Here is a 23,052-nt window from a genome sequence, read left to right on the forward strand (position 1 = left end):
ATGGAGCTAACCAAATCGTAAAAATTCCAATTCGAGATCTTATACAAACAAGTCAGATATTGGTTAAACCTTTCAAATTTCAAGCTTCAAACTGGGAACTGCTCTTCAAAGTTTATTTCGATTATCCTGCAAACCAAAACCAACGATTTACATAAGTCATAATACATCACACAAGGCAAGTCATGCCCGAGAACTAGCTATCAAATTGCAAAAGCTCAAAATGACCGGCCGGGTCGTTACATCCTTCCCCACTTAAACATACGTTCGTCCTCAAACGTGCCCAGAGTTGATCTAGAAGCCAACCAATTGCTGAATAACTTTACCATGCATATACCTGGGGGTGATCCCACGTCACCCTATCTCACATAGGCCCGATAACATAATACGACTGAAATTTCACAACCCATCCTAGCCCATAAACCTTAAAATCGCATTTCCACTACCAAAATCATCCATAAGATCAAAATCTTTCATCTATACTCTGAAATAGCCCGAACCAATTGTAATAACCCATACCTGCAACCCCAGGTGCAATTACATGATACCCCACATAACTCAAACGCTCGTAGCAATAACTTCTATTCACAGCAGCTGCCCACAACAACCGAATACTGGTAGAAAACCTCTTATCAACTAAAGTCTCATCCTAACTCTTCCATATACTGCCAACGATAAATGAATAGGAAATAAACCACGACCATTTCTCAGGTCAACCATTCATGAAGCTATTTCTCCTTTGGCAAATACCATAGCAATTTCCGAGTCGAACCTCGATATTATCCTTCCAATATGCTGAAATCGAATCCGTTTGTATGCATTGATGATCCCAACAATCTCTTCTGATTCAACGTACTACTCTGGTGACATGACACATCAATAGAGGCCTAAGCCTCAACTGGCACAATACGCGCACCAATAAATAACAGTCCGAACATACTCAAATCATGAAAATGACTCAAATGAAAGAGCTATCCCTCAAGCTCACCAATACCACCACAGCGCAAGGCTGAGAACCCGTCTCACATCATAGAAATAGAACATACAAATCTAACCCGCAAGGTCATAACTCCACATAGCTTCGCTGCAACACACGATCCTATCCAAACACTGCTCCACATGGAACTTCTCGAGTCACTATGCTCGAAATCGACAAACACACACAATTTGATGTCTGGAGCAAAAAAAAGTCATTACACCCACGGTGAAACAAATAAAATACACCATGCAAACCTGATAGGACATAACCGATATGCCATTCACCGAGCAACACCCAATTACTCTTCCCGTTCGACTTCCACTATGAAGCTCCGATAGAACCGCACCATAGGTGCCTATAATCAATAGATCATAACGTGTCGTAACACAAAAAGGTAACTCATAGATCTCCCCAGATTACCAATAAGCTCAATAATAACCGAATCAACACATCCCTCGCCTACAACAACTCGAAGTCAACAAGGCCGTCTCGATGCCGGACACATATCCATATAGGTCTACCAATGGACCACACATCAACTCTAGTTACCCACAACAGATAAATAATCCTTCGAAGGTTCACAATGACTGAATCAAAACACATACTAACATCTGAATAACTTACCCAACTTTTGCCATCCACAACCACGAGCTAACATGCGTATGAGAACTTTCAGTCTCCAAGTCCATAAAACACACGAAGTACTATATCTAATCCCAATTCCGCCACTTGCATACATAACTCACCTCTAGTACTCAATCATTCCACGAGAGATACTCTAAGATTCTTCTGTGCTGCAAAGCAAACTCGAATATCAGCAGCTGATGTGACAAGAAGTGTTGTAATACTACCGAAGTACCGTCAACTTAATCGCATTGCCTCTCTCTGAATCGTATACCCTCGTCCAATCACCTCAATTAGTATTATCATTTCCTTAATCATCTAAAGATCATTTCTCAAATCATCTGAAGCTCATTTCCTCAATTTATCTGAACTGCCCATGCTACCTAAGAATTTATGACCTTCCTTTCAAATTTGAACCGTGACCTTACACATGCCAATCTCACTACTACACAACCTACCACATAAACTGCACCATTCTAGGATAACCAAAAGCAACTATGTACTCAACCAACCCAGAACTTACCATTGTTCTCATCTAGAAGAAAATTACAATACATACCATTCTCCTCATGCCTATAGATAATATACATCTCCAACCGAGGTAGAAACCATCAAGAACTCTCCGAGTTCCCCTTAGCATAAACCAGACCTGCCAGGACTAAATCCTTCTTAACCAAGCTAAGCAAGCCATCAAAACTTAAGAGCATTGCTGCAAAATACCTGTAAGAACTCATTACCTTGAACACACACATGAAATTAATCATATCCTTACCCTACCGGTCTGGTCTACTATAAAGCTACTCCATCTATCGAAATTTCCTTTTGATTCATCTTCATCTGGATATTCCCTCTTTTTGTAGCACCACAATGCCTCAACCCAGGCTTACCACACGAGACCCAAGCATAAAACCACTCTGTCTAAGACCCATAAGCCACTGAATACTCTCTCGAATATTCCCAGAAACATCACATCCCAGAATACTTTACTCTGAAGAGCTTCCTGCGAATCTAACTCCGTTACCTTTACTTTCCTGATACTGATACATAAAATCCCATAATTAACATAGAAATACCAAAAGTCTTGAACTCTTCCAATGAAAACTCAGTTTCTAATCGCACATACAACTCTAAAATACCCGATTGCTCCCTATAGAATATTGAACACATTAGAACCATTCTCGAGAGTCATTCACTCTTATTCAAACTACTGTTTACTTGTCCCAACGAACATAACCACCTGTGCTTCATTGGCACTCCGACACCGAAGAATGAAATCCTCATCCCAATACAACCAAGCAACTTCCTGCTCTATGCACCGAGCATTCTTTACCAACAACAACTCAAGACATGCCGTGATTCTCTTACCCTCTGAAGCATAATATAACCTTTGTCAAAATCTTTCCTTTACTCGAGCCCTCCTCGGTCTCAACTTCCGCAAGCCATAACTGATTCACCTGCACGCCTCAAACTAGAACCAACATAGCACCTAACTGTGCAATCAACTACTCACAGCAGACTCCCCCACTTGGCTCGAAGCCATAGATTGAAATACACTCAATAACTCATAACACTTATACTCGATTGATACCACAATACCATGGTGAGATTAAACTCAGATCCTTTGCAAGCAGGTCATCTAGTACTTTAAATCTTTGGCAAATCTCACACTCATTCCCGTAACAGTTAAGCCCACTTTCTTAGGCAACCCAAAAATTCAAATTTCAACACTTATATTCCACTTGCACATGAGTTCTTTTAACAGTCACATAAGGGTCACACAACCCTAGAATTCTTCGCAGGAGATAACCCACCTGCTTTGCCTTTAATTAACATTTCTGTATATCTTCCACTGTCACAAACCGTACGTAGTTACTTAGTCTTCTTGAGTCTGAACTCATACCGCAACATGAAATTTACTTCACTCTCAACTGGGAAACATTGAAAAGATTCTTCACACGCCCATAACTCGGGCTATAACTCGAATCAAGACGGAAATCAAGCACCTAATAGTTCTTCTATCCTCCAGCAGACCTTTCTCGTCACTTCCAAATCATACAAATACATCTTGCAACACTAACATTCTCATTACATAGCCATCCAGCCGTCACTTCCACTAATATGGAAAAATACTAAACATATAAATTCAAAAGCACTGCTCACACAATCAGCACCTTGGTGCTCAAGCCATATGCAAAGATCCGGCCTCAAGTCCTCCAGACTGGCCCAACATCAACTCATAAAGATCACATCTCGCCCCCCGATCGGGGAATCACGAGCCATCAATTCACATCTGATACTGAGCGCTCATGCGCACATATGAACGTGTGGAAGGAATTTCAAGAGTTATATTTCAAGCTGAATCAAGGACGCACGATAAGGATTCAAGAATGTGAAGTTTTCCTAAAGGTTCTGCAGCCTCTCAAGGATAAATACAGACGTCTCCATACCGATCCGTGAGACTCTACTAAACCTACTCATGACTCGTGAGACCTATGTAACCTAGGCTCTGATACCAACTTGTCACGACCCCAAACCGGACCCGGTCGTGATGGAACCTCTCATGTAGACAAGGACAACCGACATAATTCCCAAATCAATCATTTTCCATTTAAAAGTGGTTTTAATACCATTTATAAACCATTAATCTCATAATGAACATTTAAAAGAACAATGCGGAATAATTACACAAGCCCGACATCGGGGTGTCACTAGTCATGAGCATCTGCCAAGGTCTGAATACAACAAAACAGTCAAGTGTACTAAGTACAGAAATGGAAATGAGATGAAGAAACAATGTTGCAAATGTCGTGCAGCCACCTTGCTAACTCTGATGACTCTGCATCTGAGCAATCAATACCCACTACCGGGTTCTGATATACCTGAATATGCACACGAAGTGCAGGGAGTAATGTGAGTACTCCAACCCAGTAAGAAATAAGAGTAAATAAAGACTAAGTAGTAGGAAACAATGAATCCACATTCATGATAACTCAATAAGCACACAAGCTGCTTATTCAAAATACGAGTCGATCGTCTTATTAAAATCCAGCCTTTTGGTAAAAATCAGTTGAAAATGCTTTCTGACAGTTTCAGTAGGGGTTCAATACCATTTATAATAAAAGAGATGAAAAACCATAATCGGCCCCTTGGGCAAAACATAGTTCGTAAACAGCCCATCGGGCAAAACAGGAATCATAAACACCTCATAACATGAAAATCTCAGTGGAAATAACAAAGCCAAATCAATGATTAAATTCTGAACATCTCATAAACCCCAACTTAAATGAAAGTTGTTTTAAAACATTTGTTCAACACTTTCGACAGAGGCTTAATATAAAGATGAGTGAAAACAATTAATAAATCAACATATTAGATAGAAACTCATTTTAAAGAGGACTGAAAATCAATAAGTTCATAAACAGGCCCCTCAGGCAAAGCATCACTCATGTGCATGCATATATCTATCGCCCCTCGGGCAAGCCTCTCAGTCACTCGTGACTCAACTCTTACCAATCAGCGATCACACTCAACACTCACACTCAATAGGTACGATATAGTAACCGCTGCGGCGCGCAGCCCGGCCCATATATCGCTGCGGCGTGCAACCGATCCATATATCTCGTCGACGGCGCTTACTGGGGGTGTGCAGACTCGAGAGGGGCTCCTATAGCCCAAGCGCTATATCGCTGCGGCGTTCAGCTTGATCCAACATATCGCTGCGGCGTGCAGCCCGATCCATATAAGTATCACTACGGAGTGCAACCCGATCCATAACTATATAATCCTAACAACCAGGCTCTCGGCCTCTCTCAGTCATTAACCTCACAATCAGACTCGCGGTCTATCTCAGTCATCAACTTCACGATCACTCGGACCATCAGTAAAACATAGAACTCAGCCTAAACAGTTTTCATATTTTTAAGAAATAAATTGATAAACCAGATTTAAACAATAAACAGTTAAAACACGACTAATGATATGCTTTTAAAACAAATACAGTGAGGAAAAATAGTGGAAGTGCCCCTAAGGGTCTCAGCAGGTCGGCACAAGGCCCCAAACATGGCATACAACCCAAAATATAATAACAACAAATAATTAACTATAAATTACGCATTAAAATAATCGTTCAGAATGGACTAAGTCACAATCCTCAACAGTGCTCTACCTCACTCTCGTCATCTAGCGTGTAAGTCACCTCAACATAGCACAACGATGTGTAATCCGAGGTTTTAAACTCTCAGAACAACATTTACAATCATTACTTACCTCGAACCGGCAAAATCTCTAGCTCGCGATGCCTTTTCCCCTCAAATTGCCCTCCGCGCGCGTCGAATCTATCCAAAATCAGAACGAATACATCACAATATGCTGAGGGAGCAAAGGCCAAGCGAAAACAATCGAAAAATATCAAAAATCCCGAAATTAGCAAAATCTGAGCCCTGGGCCCACTTCTCGAAACTCAGGAATTTTCTCATAAATAGATTCCTCATCTCCCCACGAGTTCATACATATCAAAAACATCAAAATCCATCCACAATTGACCCTTCAAATCCCAAATGTTTGGTCTCCAATTTTTAAGCCCTAGTTCTTCAATTTTCACCCTTAATTTCCATGATGTCTAGCTCTAATTCATGAAATAATAGCATAGGAACAAGTTTTAGGTCCAAATTCCTTACCTCAATGAAGTTCCCTTGAAATCCCTCTCTCAAATCGCCCCAAAAGCTCCAAAGTCGAGATAAAAATGGTGAAATAGCTCAAAATTCGCGAAGGCCTCAATTTATATTTTCTGCCCAGAACGTTTTGCATTTGCAGACATCTTGTCGCATCTGCAGTACCGCATATGCAGCCCTTCTTCTACTTCTGCAGAAGTCACTTAACTGGCCAACAATCGCATCTGCGATCAAATCCCCGCATCTGCGACATCACAGATGCAACCACTCTAACCGCTTCTGCGATCTCTGCCCAACATGCTCATTTTCCCTTCTGCAACTAATCAAATGCACATGCTGCGCCGCATCTACGGTCCACAACCTGCAGATCGGAAATATCAGAAGCAGCAAATCTGAAGCTGCACAAATTCCAAATTCTTCGATAACCACCCGAAATCACCCCGAGGCCCCCGAGACCTCAACCAAAAACACAAACATGACCCAATACCTTATTCAAACTTGTCCCTGTCACACCTCCTTTTTCGCCCGCGCCGCCCGCGAAGGGGCACGGAAGGGAGTTTTTTCCAATTAAAGGACAATCGAATCGGGATTTATTTATTTATTTCATAGTCGCCACTTGGGAGATTTATGGTGTCCCAAGTCACCGATTGAATCCCGAATCGAGGAAAATATTCGACTTTCCAAATGAAGTCTGCGAACCAGAAATTCTAAGTAAGGAATTCTGTTGACCCGAGGGAAGGTGTTAGGCACCCCCGAATCCCGTGGTTCTAGCACGGTCGCTTAAACTGTTGTAATGGCTAGATATCTGATTTTAATAAATATTATAATTTATGTGCTTTTATCAACTTTAAACCGCTTTTATTATTATTAGTTTTAGAATTGCAACGTCATGAAAATGCGTTTCGAACCACATCGCAATCAATGCACCCATGGTTGTTGACACGTTTTGACTCCGTTGAGATTTGGATTTGGGTCGTATAAATGCGCACCCGAGTTTAGGGATGTAGTATTATTAAAATCGTGCCTAAAGAATCTAACGCTTTATTACTTTGGAGAAGGCCGTGAAATTTGCTAAATGGCCCATCTCGAAATCTAAGTATTCAATTAAACATTTATTGAGGGCCCCGCAATTTGTGCGTTTTATTGGGCGAGACTCATCTCATTTATTTTAAAAGGACAATCCTAAAATGTCTACATTTTTCTCTATTAAATTTGTCTCTACAAAAATGAAAGAGAAAAGATCTTAATTTATTTACATGCTTGAGTTGTTATAGTTGGGTTTTGAATATGATTCATAAAATCTAAAAATGATGCAATCAGGGCAGTCCGTTGCCAATGCGGGCCCAAGCCCAACGTGTATGACATAAAACTGGATCTGGGCCATCTTATTCACATGTTACTACCTAGTTACATTATACTAGGCATGTTCACAGTTTGTCAAATTAAAAAAAATTTGGCAATCTAATTTTAATCCTAGACCATTTACATGCTGAAATTGACCAATAGTATTTAACTAAACAATATTCCTACAAATTCCGAAATGGTCTATTCGTTTAATGAACTAACTGTTGAATGTTTAAGAATAGTCTAAATCAGCTAACATGCTTTTTGAGTCATGATAATCATCCAACAATAACAAATTAACTAGACAGAGTTACTACACCATTTATTTATTTTTTAGGCAATACATAGATAGTTCGTCCGTTAAGCTATCATCAGATGTTCCACTATATATATTAAATAGCTACATGATTCTGATTAGAGTAAGCTAAATAATTTATATATACAAATAAAATTTAGAATATAATTAAAATAAATTCAGAACTTCAACTCTTCATTTCGTATTCATGCTTTATGTTTCAGTTTACAGTAACCAGCGTGTCAGTTGTGTACCTGATATTGGAAGCAAAAGAAATGGGAGATCAGAAGAAATTCAGTAGCATACAACAACAGCAACACCCAGCAACCAGTAACAACCAGCAACGAGAAACCAGTGACAGATTTTAAAATCAAGATAAAAATCCAGAAACACCGACAACAAACAACGGACAAAAGCAAAGGGAATCTTTTCAGATTTGAAAGACTAATTAATGTTTAACCCTTAATTTCTGAATCCGTATATCAGAATATTTAGATTGTATATCAGGTGTATACTACTCTCTCTTTTAATTTCCAGAATATTTTTATTTGTATTTTTTGAAGTCTTAATATTTTCGGAATTTTTCTCTCTCTTCAATATTCAGCTCTCTCTTCTTTTAATTCTGTCCAAGTCCCCTCTATTTATTACCATCTTTCAGCATTTTTAAAAAATTAAAACCTACTATCTTCCACTCATCCTCCTTTTAATCCCACTACCTAATGTTTTGTCCCCCACTACATTAAACAAATAAATTACTTCCCCCATTATATCTTGTCCCCCATGCTTACATTAAACAATTATTATTCCCCCACTACATTATGTCTTGTCCCCCACCATGTACTATTTTAATATTATTAAAATATTATTTAATCTTAATGGACAGAGCACTCAAAATAAATAATTGTTCAGAATTTTAATTCCAAAAATACCCCTCTGACCTTACTGAAATTACCATTTTAACCCTGAAAATACTGCAATTTACCAATCTACCCCATTAGCTATAACCAATTCACCTAATCAATTCTAACCAAAATATAGCAGCTATAACCAATTCCTAATTAGATTTTATGAACAAACTCAAACTATATGATGAACAACAAAGAAAACTGGAATTATTTTGACTGAACAATATTTTTTAACAACAAACCTATTTTCAGATTCAACAACAATAACAAACAAATATATTCAAATCATTGAGCTCAAATTCAAATTAAACTTAAACAAAATAAATAAACAGATTCAAATCACTAAACTCAAATGATCAATTGATCTTCAAATAAAATCCAACAAAATTACAACAAAGTTACATGATTCAAACTAAATCAAATAATTTAAAAAAACCAAAACATAAACTCACATTAAATCACTGAGTTAAAAACGAACTTCAAACAAAAAATGAACACGAATTAAATCTGTATTAAACAACAAACATGACGGATTCAAACAATTTAAACTAACACTCTTCTATATTAAAACTAAATCCTTTTAAATTAATAAAACAAACTGAAGAAATAATTAATTGAACTTCAACTTAAATCTAACAACATTATAATTAAACTAACAATTTCTTCCTAAAATAAAAACAAGAAAAATGAGACAAACTGAAAAAATAAAAAAAAACGATAAACATGAAATTAATATCAAACATATCTGATTTCAAATCCGAAAAATATCAAACAAATTACGGATAGAAACGAAACTTAAACCAACTAACCGGATCGGAACGACGATGAACTCGAACGAAAACAAATCTTCCCGGAAAAATTATCACACCAAAATAACTCGATGCGGAAGACGACCACGAACGGACCATCGAAGAAGATGGTCGTTTGATGTCGTTTGAAAAATGAAGCAGAAGGCTGCAGCAACGGGCATATCAGGAGCGGAGCAGCAACATCCATGGTTGCTTAGGGTCGTTCATGGCTGTCGTTTGAGAAAGTGAAGCAGCAGCGATGGATGAGCTGGAAGGAGGGCAGTCATGGGGGTTTCGTTTGAAGCTAGAGCTTGGAGGGGTCGTTCATGGCGAGGTTCTGCCCTCGACGAAGAAGAAGAAGAATGACGCAGAAGGAGGTGGTCATTTGGAGCTGGTTCGACGGAGCTGGGACGGAGAAACAACGGGCGACGGAGAGGGGGGTGGTTCGCTGGTTGAAAATGAAAGGAGAAGGCAGCCATGAACGAGCTTCGAGCTCGACATGGAGAAGACGAGCTTCGTGGTGGTGTGTGTGTGTAAGTGTGGTGAAGGGGAAGGACGGGACCGGGGAGGAAGGCAGCCATGGGAGGGGTTTTGGTGAAGCTTGGGGAGGAAGAAGGAAAAGAGAGGGGGGGCGGGTAGTTTAGGGTTTTTTAGGTTTAGGTTTCAAAAAAAATGAAAAATGGAAGGGGGTTGGGATTTGTTTGGGTTATGGACTGAGTTGACCGGGTCGACCCGGTTTGAAATGGACCGGGTCGTAGGTGTTTTGGGCCTAAATTTAGAATTGAAGAGGAGACCCAATTTCGATTTTCTTCTATTTTTTGCTCTCTTTTCTTATTTTATTTTTCTTAAACTGAAACTAAATTCTAAAAATCCTTAAATTATCATGTAGAACTAAATTAATTTATAAAAGTACAGGTGGGCGCCTAATGGTAAAGACATGAAATGTATTCCCTTGTTATACAGGTGGGCGCCTAATGGTAAAGACATGAAATGTATTCCCTTGTTATACAGGTGGGCGCCTAATGGTAAAGACATGAAATGTATTCCCTTGTTATACAGGTGGGCGCCTAATGGTAAAGACATGAAATGTATTCCCTTGTTATACAGGTGGGCGCCTAATGGTAAAGACATGAAATGTATTCCCTTGTTATACAGGTGGGCGCCTAATGGTAAAGACATGAAATGTATTCCCTTGTTATACAGGTGGGCGCCTAATGGTAAAGACATGAAATGTATTCCCTTGTTATACAGGTGGGCGCCTAATGGTAAAGACATGAAATGTATTCCCTTGTTATACAGGTGGGCGCCTAATGGTAAAGACATGAAATGTATTCCCTTGTTATACAGGTGGGCGCCTAATGGTAAAGACATGAAATGTATTCCCTTGTTATACAGGTGGGCGCCTAATGGTAAAGACATGAAATGTATTCCCTTGTTATACAGGTGGGCGCCTAATGGTAAAGACATGAAATGTATTCCCTTGTTATACAGGTGGGCGCCTAATGGTAAAGACATGAAATGTATTCCCTTGTTATACAGGTGGGCGCCTAATGGTAAAGACATGAAATGTATTCCCTTGTTATACAGGTGGGCGCCTAATGGTAAAGACATGAAATGTATTCCCTTGTTATACAGGTGGGCGCCTAATGGTAAAGACATGAAATGTATTCCCTTGTTATACAGGTGGGCGCCTAATGGTAAAGACATGAAATGTATTCCCTTGTTATACAGGTGGGCGCCTAATGGTAAAGACATGAAATGTATTCCCTTGTTATACAGGTGGGCGCCTAATGGTAAAGACATGAAATGTATTCCCTTGTTATACAGGTGGGCGCCTAATGGTAAAGACATGAAATGTATTCCCTTGTTATACAGGTGGGCGCCTAATGGTAAAGACATGAAATGTATTCCCTTGTTATACAGGTGGGCGCCTAATGGTAAAGACATGAAATGTATTCCCTTGTTATACAGGTGGGCGCCTAATGGTAAAGACATGAAATGTATTCCCTTGTTATACAGGTGGGCGCCTAATGGTAAAGACATGAAATGTATTCCCTTGTTATACAGGTGGGCGCCTAATGGTAAAGACATGAAATGTATTCCCTTGTTATACAGGTGGGCGCCTAATGGTAAAGACATGAAATGTATTCCCTTGTTATACAGGTGGGCGCCTAATGGTAAAGACATGAAATGTATTCCCTTGTTATACAGGTGGGCGCCTAATGGTAAAGACATGAAATGTATTCCCTTGTTATACAGGTGGGCGCCTAATGGTAAAGACATGAAATGTATTCCCTTGTTATACAGGTGGGCGCCTAATGGTAAAGACATGAAAGTATTGCCTTGTTATACAGGTGGGCGCCTAATGGTAAAGACATGAAATGTATTCCCTTGTTATACAGGTGGGCGCCTAATTGCTAAAGACATGAAATGTATTCCCTTGTTATACAGGTGGGCGCCTAATTGCTAAAAATATGAAATGTATTCCCTTGTTATACAGGTGAGCGCCTAATGGGAAAGACATGAAAGTATTCCCTTGTTATGCAGGTGGGCGCCTAATGGTAAAGACATGAAAGTATTCCCGTGTTATACAGGTGGGCTCCTAATGGTAAAGACATGAAATGTATTCCCTTGTTATACAGGTGGGTGCCTAATGGTAAAGACATGAAATGTATTCCCTTGTTATACAGGTGGGCGCCTAATGGTAAAGACATGAAATGTATTCCCTTGTTATATAGGTGGGCGCCTAATGGTAAAGACATGAAATGTATTCCCTTGTTATACAGGTGGGCGCCTAATTGCTAAAGACATGAAATGTATTCCCTTGTTATACAGGTGGGCGCCTAATGGTAAAGACATGAAATGTATTCCCTTGATATACAGGTGGGCGCCTAATGGTAAATAATAACTTGAATTTGTTTCCTCGATTCTCCGAGAAAATTTTCAACTGTGGTAGAAAATTTTCTGCCCCAGTTCTGGCAATCTTTCTTATGGCGTGTCTTTCGGCCATCATCAACACTTTATTTTCCTATTCAAATCAAAGAAAATTTAGTTAGTTTTAAAATATGGCGAGTGGTCATGTCACTCCTGATGGGGATGATTGTTCCCTTCCCCTTATTCCTGTTTGGCGTTCCCAAAACTTGTTGGGGATGATGTTATTCACTGGGGATAACATTCTGCTGGGGATGGTTTTTCCATTTATCACTTCTCCATTCTGTGTCTCAAAACTTGCTGGGGGTTATTTTGCTGAAAATGCATTTTCCTTTCCTCCCTTCCCACTCTGTGTTGTCCGACTACCTCGGAACTTTGGTCGATAATCGGTCGGAGTTCTGCTGGGGATTCTCTTGGAACTTAGCGCACAATTTCTTCAACATGCTGTTTTTCTGGTTCTTTCCCGTACTTTCCTTGCCATTTTAGACCAATACTATTCGGCCTTGCAACCAACGTCTTTTGTCTTATTGCCTTGTCTCTGGCCTGTCCTCTTCTCATTATTGTACCATTTTGGCAACTGGTAGTAAGCTTTGAAAGACCTTTCTAAAAAATAAATTTCTTGAAAAAGTCTTTTAAACAAAGAAATGAAAAGATAGAAAAAGAGAAAATCTTTTTGAACAAATGCTGGAGAAAAGAAAAGAAATGAACTTATCTGGGTGGTATAACCGATTCCAACGATCATGTCGTGCATTCCGGATTAATCAACCTAGTCTATTTGTGTCGATCAATCTTTCTGATGTCTTCAATTGCTAGGGATAAATAGGTGCCTACCTCTTCACAAAATGCGGATCCTTTTTGCCAATCTATCTTGTCGCCTCATAGTGCCCTTCGCGGGGTTTTCACTAACAAGACTCTCTCATTTATCTCAATTACCATCGCCTTATGTTGCCTGTGAAGGTTTTTACCGATAAGACTCTCTCATTTTGCTTCTCTCAGCCTACATCGTCTTATGGCGCCTGTGAAGGTTTTCACCGATAAGACTCTCTCATTTTGCTTCTCTCAGCTTACGTCGCCTTATGGTGCCTGTGAAGGTTTTCACCGATAAGACTCTCTCATCTTATTTTCTTAGCTGGGGATTAGAGTGCTGCCGGTAAGATTCTCTCTGCTGTGAATTCTTATGGCTATCAATTCTTTCAGCTCATGATCCTCATTCAGTCGGGGACCGGCGTGTTATTTTCGGCTTTCATTTGCATGTCTTGGCACCTCTCGGATACTGATCGGGAGGTCTTTTTCGGACATCAATATGGGTTTTATGTGGGGCTTAGAAGAAAAAGGATATAAAATTTAAAATAACTTTGATGGGTAAAACATTACAACTCTTGGAATCAAACACTTTTTTTCAAAATTTAAAAATATAACTTCTGCCCCAGTTTTCTTGCTTGGGGAATTTTTGATTTTTTGTTACATTCTGACCGAGCCGTGAGGCGCCTACGTATCCTCTTTGAGGAATCAGGTCGAACGTAGTTCACTTGACTCCTTTGTTTTTCTTGCGACCTTCCCCTTTTTTTCTTGTTTTTGTTATTATTCCTTCTTTTCTCTTTTTCATTTTTTCTTATTCATTAATGATTCCAAGAGAGGGGTATAAAAGGATAAGTAAGGCTCAAAGGGGTAAAGTAAAGGTTAAAAGTGTTTGGATAGAAGAAAGAATTGCCTCCGTCATTTCATTATCTGATAAGCACCAAGTACAAACAAACAAATAAACAACAAAAGAAATTACACATAATATCTCTTGACTGCATCAAAATTGATAGCCATGTCGATGCATCTTCCTTCGACATCTGTCAGATGTAAAGCGCCGTTGGATAATACTCTGGTCACAATATACGGCCCTTGCCAATTCGGGGCGAACTTGCCTTTTACCTCGATCTGATGTGGGAGGATCCGTTTCAATACTTGCTGCCCTACTTCAAATTTCCTAGGACGCACCTTCTTATTGTATGCTCTTGCCATTCTCTTCTGATATAACTGGCCATGGCATACTGCTGCCAATCTTTTTTCATCAATTAAGCTCAACTGCTCCAATTGGGCTTTGACCCATTCATCATCATCAATCCCGGCCTCAGCGACAATCCGAAGGGATGGAATTTCAACTTCTGCTGGTATCACTGCTTCAGTTCCGTATGCCAACGAATAAGGAGTGGTACCTACTGATGTACGAACAGTAGTGCGATAACCCAACACTGCAAACGGTAGCTTTTTATGCCACTGGACCCTTCTACCATCTCCCTCAAAATCGTTTTTATGTTTTTGTTGGCTGCCTCAACTGCACCATTCGCCTTGGGACGATACGGGGTGGAATTACGATGTGCAATCTTGAACTGTTGACATACTTCTTTCATCAAACTGCTATTAAGATTAGCACCGTTGTTCGTGATGATCACTTTCGGGATCCCAAATCTACAGATGATATGGGAATGGACAAAATCCACCACCGCCTTTTTGGTCACTGACTTGAAAGTCTTGGCCTCCACCCATTTGGTGAAATAATCGATGGTTACCAGAATGAACCTGTGACCGTTTGAAGCCGCCGGCTCAATGGGTCCAATGACATCCATGCCCCACGCAACAAATGGCCATGGCGCTGACATTGTATGCAATTATGTCGGCGGAGAGTGAATCAAATCTCCATGTATCTGACATTGATGGCATTTCCGCACGAAACTGATACAATCCCGCTCCATAGTGAGCCAATAATACGCTGCTCGAAGAATCTTCTTTGCCAATACATATCCGCTCATATGGGCCCCACAGACTCTAGCATGTACCTCTGTCATCACTGTCGTGGCTTGACTAGCATCTATACATCTCAGCAATCCCAAATCTGGGGTTCTTTTGTACAACACTCCTCCACTGAGGAAGAATCCATTTGACAATCGCCGAATGGCTCTTTTTTGATCTCCGGTGGCCTGCTTCGGGTATATCCCCATCCTGAGGTACTCCTTGATGTCATAAAACCATGGCTCACCATCCATTTCTTCCTCTATCATGTTGCAATAAGCATGTTAATCATGAACCTAAATATGCAACGGGTCAACATGGATCTTGTCTGGATGGTGCAACATCGATGCTAAAGTGGCCAAAGCATCGGCAACCTCATTGTGAACTCTCGGGATGTGTCTGAACTCCACTGATCGAAATTGCTTGCTCAGATCGTGCAAACATTGTCGATATGGTATAAGCTTTAAATCCCGTGTTTCCCATTCACCCTGGATCTGATGTACCAGAAGGTCCGAGTTTCCCAAGACCAAGATGTCCTAGACATCCATGTCTGCAGCTAAACGTAAGCCCAGAATGCATGCTTCATATTCAGCCATGTTGTTGGTACAATAGAAACGTAGCTGAGCTGTAACAGGATAGTGATGTCCTGTTTCCGAATTAAGTACCGCTCCTATTCTAACTCCTTTTGCATTCACAGCCCCATCGAAGAAAAGCTTCCACCCTGGTTCCTCAGTCAGTTCTAACTCCTCTATATGCATCACTTCTTCATCTGGAAAATACGTCCTCAAGGGCTCATATTCTTCATCAATAGGATTCTCAGCCAAGTGATCGGACAATGCTTGGGCTTTCATGGCCGTCCTCGTCACATAGACAATGTCGAACTCTGTGAGTAATATCTACCATTTTGCCAATCTTCCTGTGGGCATAGGCTTCTGGAAAATATACTTCAATAGATCCAGGCGTGAAATAAGGTAAGTAGTATGTGACGACAGATAATGCTTAAACTTCTGTGCTACCCAAGTTAGATCACAACATGTCTTCTCAAGTTGAGTGTACTTATTCTCATAGACTGTAAACTTCTTGTTGAGATAATAGATGGCTTACTCTTTTCTTCCTGTGATGTCGTGTTGCCCCAACACGCAACCAAACGAATTCTCCAGGACCGTTAGATAAAGGATTAATGGTTTCCCCGGCTCAGGTGGAACCAACACAGGTGGATTTGATAAATATCCTTTGATCTGGTCAAATGCCTCCTGACATTCTGCCGTCCATTCTATCGTAACATCTTTCTCCATTAGTCGAAAGATGGGTTCATAAGTTGCTGTGAGTTGAGCAATAAATCTGCTGATGTAGTTCAACCTTCCCAACAGACTCATTACTTCTGTCTTGTTCTTCGGCGGTGGAAAATTTTGGATAGATTTGATCTTTGATGGGTCCAGTTCAATACCTCGCCGACTAACGATGAATCCCAACATCTTTCCAGATGGAACACCAAAGGCACATTTAGCCAGGTTAAGCTTAATATCATACCTTCTAAGTCTTTGAAAAAACTTCCTTAAGTCTGCTACATGGTCTTCCTGATGCTTAGACTTTATGATCACATCATCCACGTACACCTCGATTTCTTTATGGATCATGTCATGAAACACAGTAGTCATTGCTCTCATGTACGTTGCCCTAGCATTTTTCAAACCAAATTGCATCACTTGGTAGCAATAAGTTCCCCACGGCGTAATGAATGCCGTCTTTTCCGCATCTTCATCATCCATCAGAATCTGATGATACCCAGCATAGCAATCTACAAAAGATCTGAGCTCACGTCCGGCGCAATTGTCGATCAAGATATGGATGTTGGGTAAAGGAAAGTTGTCCTTTGGGCTTGCCCTGTTCAGATTGCGGTAATCGACACACACCCTGATCTTCCCATCTTTCTTTGGCACCGGCACCACATTAGCCAACCAATCAGGATATCGAGTGACACAAATAACCTTTGCTTGCAGCTTCTTGGTTACTTCCTCTTTAATCTTCACACTCATATCTGTTTTGAACTTCCTCAATTTCTGCTTGACGGGAGGGCATGCCGGGTCAGTAGGCAATTTATGAACCACTAAATCTGTGCTTAACCCCAGCATGTCATCATATGATCATGCAAAAACATCTTTGAACTCAATAAGTGTTTTGATCAATTCTTCCCTGATATTTGGTGCAATGTGGATGCTTATTTTAGTTTCTCTGATATTGTCGGCTTCCCCTAAATTGATGGCTTCTGTGTCATTTAAGTTGGGCTTGGATTTTTCTTCAAACTGGCTTAACTCCCTATTTATCTCCTCGAAGGCTTCATCCTCATCGTATTCTAATTCATTATCATAATAGACCTCTTGTATAGTTAGTTCGAAATCAGATTGATCTTTTAGACTAGGTTGAAGATCCGTTGTGCATACCATGTCGGTAGAACTAGTATGAAAAGAACTGTTCAGAAAAAGAAACGAAGGAAACAAAATTAAAAAAAAAACAACATATAAAATAAGGCATAAAGAAGAAACTTTTTCGTTTTATTGAATTATGGGATAACAAGGTTTCACACTTTGTTGAGCAGTAATATAAATAAAAAAGAATCTGGATTACAACCCTGGAATAATCCAAAAAACAAAAAAGGAAAATCAGAGCTAACTACCAGGACTCCCTCCGAGTAGGAAGAGGAGTAGTTGTCCAATTGTTGACATTGGCCCTAGGCCCCACAAACTGTATGTCTGCCTTACTGGAACCCTCTCCAGCTTCTATTGTGTTGACATCTGCGAACATTCTTTCTAAGCCCTCATCCAAATCTCCATCTTGCCCAATCAACGGTCCACGAATTTTTGGGACTGACAACCTTGTGACACTTGCTCTAACAAAAGATCTAGAGAGACGCAGAACTGGCTTGGGAAGAGCCCAAACTTTCTTCTTCATTTTCCGAGCTCTCTTTATATCTGCTGCAATTGGTTTGAATACCAATCCGAAAGTCTCTAAATTCTTGGGCAAAGAGACAGGTTGAACAATTCCCTTGAGCTCAGCCCCCAGACCTTTTCCTGGCACGAACCCATTACTTAGCATCTCCGAAACTATCATGACGGTTGCGGAAGCTATCCTGGGGTGTGGAATGCTTTTACCCTCGGGAATCTTGTTTGCTGACACTGTATCAAAAATCTGATAAACCCAGGGACCTTTGTCATCGTTAGTTTCTATGAATGGCACAATGGCACCTCCCATGGTGCACGCAGTGTCTTCCCTATGCAGCACGACATCTTGTCTGTCCCATTCAAACTTGACCATTTGATGCAATGTAGATGGCATGCTTTGGCTGCGTGGATTCACGGTCATCCCAACAAAAAGTTATAAGATACCGCGGCATCCAATACCTGGAACTCCATAGTAAACTTGACCGGGCCAATGGTCAACTCGAGTATAATATCCCCCACGGTGTCCGTTCCACTTCCGTCAAACCCTCAGACGCAAACGCTGTTCTTGTGGATTCTATCATGGTCAATCTTCAACTGGTTCAGTGTGGATAATGGACAAATATTGGCACTTGAGCCGTTTTCCACCAACGCCCGAGTAACTGCCGAATCTTCACATTTGACAGTCAAGTAGAGAGCTTCATTATGTTCCGTGCCCTCCACTGGCAAATCGTCATCAGAGAACGTTACCCTGTTTACCTCAAAATTTTTGTTGGCAATCATTTCACGGTGGTTCACTGAAATTTCATTGGGCACATGAGCTTCATTTAGTATCGTCATTATGGCCCGGCGATGCTCGTCCAAATGGATCAATAGTGATAACAACGAGATCTAGGCCGGTGTTTTCTTCAATTGTTCGACAACAGAGTAATCCTGCACTTTCATCTTTTTCAGGAATTCCTCCGCCTCTTCTTCTGACATGGGTTTCTTTGTTACTGCTGGGTTGGTCCTTCTCAACACCACGGGAGTAAAACACCGTCCCGATCGAGTCAGTCCCTGCGCCTCACAACTATCCTCCTCCACTTGCTTTCCCTTGTACATTACCACTGCCGTTTCATACTTCCAAGGCACAACCTTGCTATCAATCACTGGCAATTGGACTAACGACTTTATGATGACCGGTTCCCTGTAAACCCCTTTCACAACAACTACGGGTGTAGATGATGCTCCCGATACTACCAACTTGGTTGGCTTTGGTTTCTTTGTAGCAGTGGATGGATTCTTCCCTAATATCACCACTGGCTTGACATCTTCCCCCTTCAACTGTACCCCTGCTTCCCCACCGGTCGATTTTTCTTTCGGAGTGGCACGAACCTTCATCACTGTCTGTGAGGGTTTCTTTGGCTCCCCTCCTTCGTGCACAAACTCGATCATGTGGGCTTCGTGGTGCGTTGGAAATGGGTTCTGGTTAATGTTGTGTGCCTCCGGTACCTGTACATCGATCTTGTTGGTATCAATAAGATCTTGTATCGCATGTTTCAACCTCCAACATTTTTCGGTATCATGTCCGGGAGATCCCGAACAATATTCACATCTTACCGAGTGATCCATATTTTGGGGTAAGGGATTTGGCATCCTAGGCTCAACAGGATTTAATAAACCCAACTGCCTTAATTTGTGGAACAAGGCAGTATAAGTTTCTCCCAACTTAGTAAAGGTTCTTTGCCTCTGCAGTGTTTCATTTTTGGAATCCGGATTCCCCCTGAAACCTGTCCCTGGAGGGTTCCTGTAGTCTCTTGGCGGTGGATAGGTGTTTTGTGGTGGTGGGTAGGTATTATGTGGAGGTGGGTATGTATTGTGGGGAGCTGGCGCGCGCCATTGCGGGCAAGCCGGGGGTTGAGTATATGTCTGGGCTTGATGGACGGAGAAATGTTGTTCTTTTGGTGGGTAGTAGGGTTGTGGAGGGTAATTTGGAATGTGTGGGTAGTTTAGATAATGGGGTCTGGGTTGGTAATGAGGGGAAGGACCTCTAGATCTGGACCAATTGCCTGCTTCTATTGTCGTGACCTCTTCTCTCCTTTTCTTTTCGAGCGCACTTCCCGTGCCGCTCTGAATGGCCTGAGTTGTTGCCTTAATTTCCAAGTAACTCAGGATCTTATTGGACTTAAGTCTCTCTTCTATCATACCTCCCATTTTCACCACTTCGTTGAAGGATTTGCCAACTGACGTCACCAAGTGACCGAAGTAAGTTGGCTCTAGAGTTTGTAGAAAGTAATCTACCATTTCTCCCTCTCTCATTGGAGGATCAACTCTAGCTGCCTGTTCTCTCCATCGGAATCCAAATTCTCGGAAGCTCTCTCGAGGTTTCTTCTCAAGCTTTAGCAATGTGAGAGGGTCTGGGACTATCTCAAGGTTGTATTGGAAGTGTCCTGCAAAAGCCTATGCCAGATCATCCCAGGTGTACCACCTGCTCGGATCTTGTCTTGTATACCACTCTAGTGCCGACCCGCTCAAACTCTGGCCAAAGTAAGCTATCAGTAGCTCATCTTTGCCCCCCGCTCCCCTCATCTTGCTACAAAAGCCCCGTAGATGTGCCATAGGATCGCCATGCCCTTCGTATAAATCGAATTTGGGCATCTTGAACCCTGCTGGTAATTGGACGTCAGGGAAAGAGCATAGATCCTTGTAAGCCACGCTGACCTGGTTGCCTAACCCGTGCATGTTCCTGAAGGACTGCTCCAGGCTTTTAAATTTCCTCATCACCTCATCCTGCTCTGGGCTCTTAGCCGGCTTTTCAATCTCCGTCGAGACCTCAAAGTGGGGATTATAGGTATGTGGCTCAGGTGCTTTGAATGTGAGTTCAAGGGGGTAATATTGTGTATCGTGAGCCTGAAACAATGGCTCACTAGACGATCTATGCAATGGGGCTGGGGCAGGCGCCACAAAGATGGGAACATTTGGTGGAGGAGGATTCTGATTGGGTGGTGGAGCTTGGGTATCATAGGCCTCTCTTCCCTGATAGTAGTGATGGCTTAGGAAACTCGTTGAAGGGCCGGGAGAGGGGTATTCTGGCATGTGTCCTGGTTGGAGAGTAGGAGTAACAAGTAGTTCATGCCCCTTTTGGGCTCTAGCTAAGGCTATCTGCATTTCATTCATTTCCAGCCTCATCTTTTCCATTTTTTCCATGGCCTCCTTCAACATCTGATTTGCCGTCTTTTCCGACTCAACACTGTTGTCTGAGCCAGTCATGCTTTCTGGTATGAGCCCTTTTGATCTTGTTTGATAATGGTATGGTGCCAGTACGCTTTAACAAACTAACTGATATAGATTGGAAAAACAACAAACTTGTCAGTGTTAGAGTCTTAACAGATATTGTAATTGCACGTTGGGGGATGCAATGTTCTTAGGCAGTTAACCATTTCTAACATGCTTTTGCTCCGACTGCATGCATCATTCCGACTTTAGTCCTTCATTTAATTACTTTGACTTTTCTTTTTATCTCTTAGTAATGGTCGAATCTTATGTAGATTGCTTACGTATCATGTCCCCGCATGAATCAGACCGAGCTTAGTTCTGACTTGAGTAAAATAAAGACCCAATTTTACATTCTATTACCCAAATATGCTATTACAAACTATTATTTGAAAGAAAACAAACGAAATACAGACTCCACACTATTAAAAATGTTTGAAGAGAACATAGGGGTAGACAATAGACTCTGATAAACAAACAAGTGCAGGCTTGAACTAGGGATACATTAAAGCCTTGAATTTTGGTGCCCGCAAGGCATCGTTCGGCCTTTCCGCGGGCTTTGGTGCTAGGCCCCTTTTCAAGCTTTTTAATTCCTCCATGATCCAGTGGACATAACCCATGACTGAGGCAAAAAAGATATCACGAGGCATTTCTTCACATGTTAGGCACTTTGTGGTGATATAGCGCCCAATCTCATTGATCCTACCCCTGATTATATCCCTTTCTATGCACAACTGTTCTATTCGTTGATTCTTTAGTTCCAATACTCGAGTATTGTCAATGTGCTGATCTTGGAACCTCTTCATTTGCTCTTCCATTCGGGTTATTGAATCATAGCAGCGCTCCCTGTCTGTTCTAGCATCTCGGGCTTGTTTAAGGACCTGATCACTGAGAGTGGAATTTATTTCTCTTAATATTGTAACGCTTCCTTCGAAATCCCTTTTCACTTGCCATAGGTGCTTTTTCCGCGCTGCTGTACCTTTTGCCCATCTGGCCCGTATTTTTGCTATGCTAGCCTTGGATATTTCCAAGTCTTTTCAGCTTTCAGCGACCTGATTCCTTAACCCTGCTATCAACCTTTTATCAGCCAGGCTTCTCAATTGGTTGTCGGCATCCATTTTTATCTTCCGGATTTGAGCTTTGAGGATATCGCTTTCTCTGGCTAGTTTGTTCTTTTCACCTTCGTTAGCAGCAACCTGCACTTTGTTCTCAAATTTCAGATCCTTAATATGTTGTTTCAGCTTTCCTATTTCGGCAAGATATTCCCGCTCTTTGGCCAACCAGTCCCAATGCTCTTGTGAGGACTTGGCAAATTCTTGAAGGTGAGGTCTTTTAGCCGGCCTTCCAGACGACATCTCCCCTTTGTACCAAGCCTGATATCCGGGTGAAACTTCCCCTCTTGCTTGATTCAGTACACAAGTATTTGCCTCTAAGTATTGACATTGGCTCCAAATCTGGCGGATCCTTGCTTCAGGAAACTGACCATCGGAACTGATCTCAATCACCTGGGTGCTTAGATCCTCATCTTTTGGCACTATCTGACACCTCCCAAG

This window comes from Nicotiana sylvestris, chromosome 3 (assembly GCF_000393655.2).
Source record: "Nicotiana sylvestris chromosome 3, ASM39365v2, whole genome shotgun sequence".
NCBI lineage: Eukaryota > Viridiplantae > Streptophyta > Magnoliopsida > Solanales > Solanaceae > Nicotiana > Nicotiana sylvestris.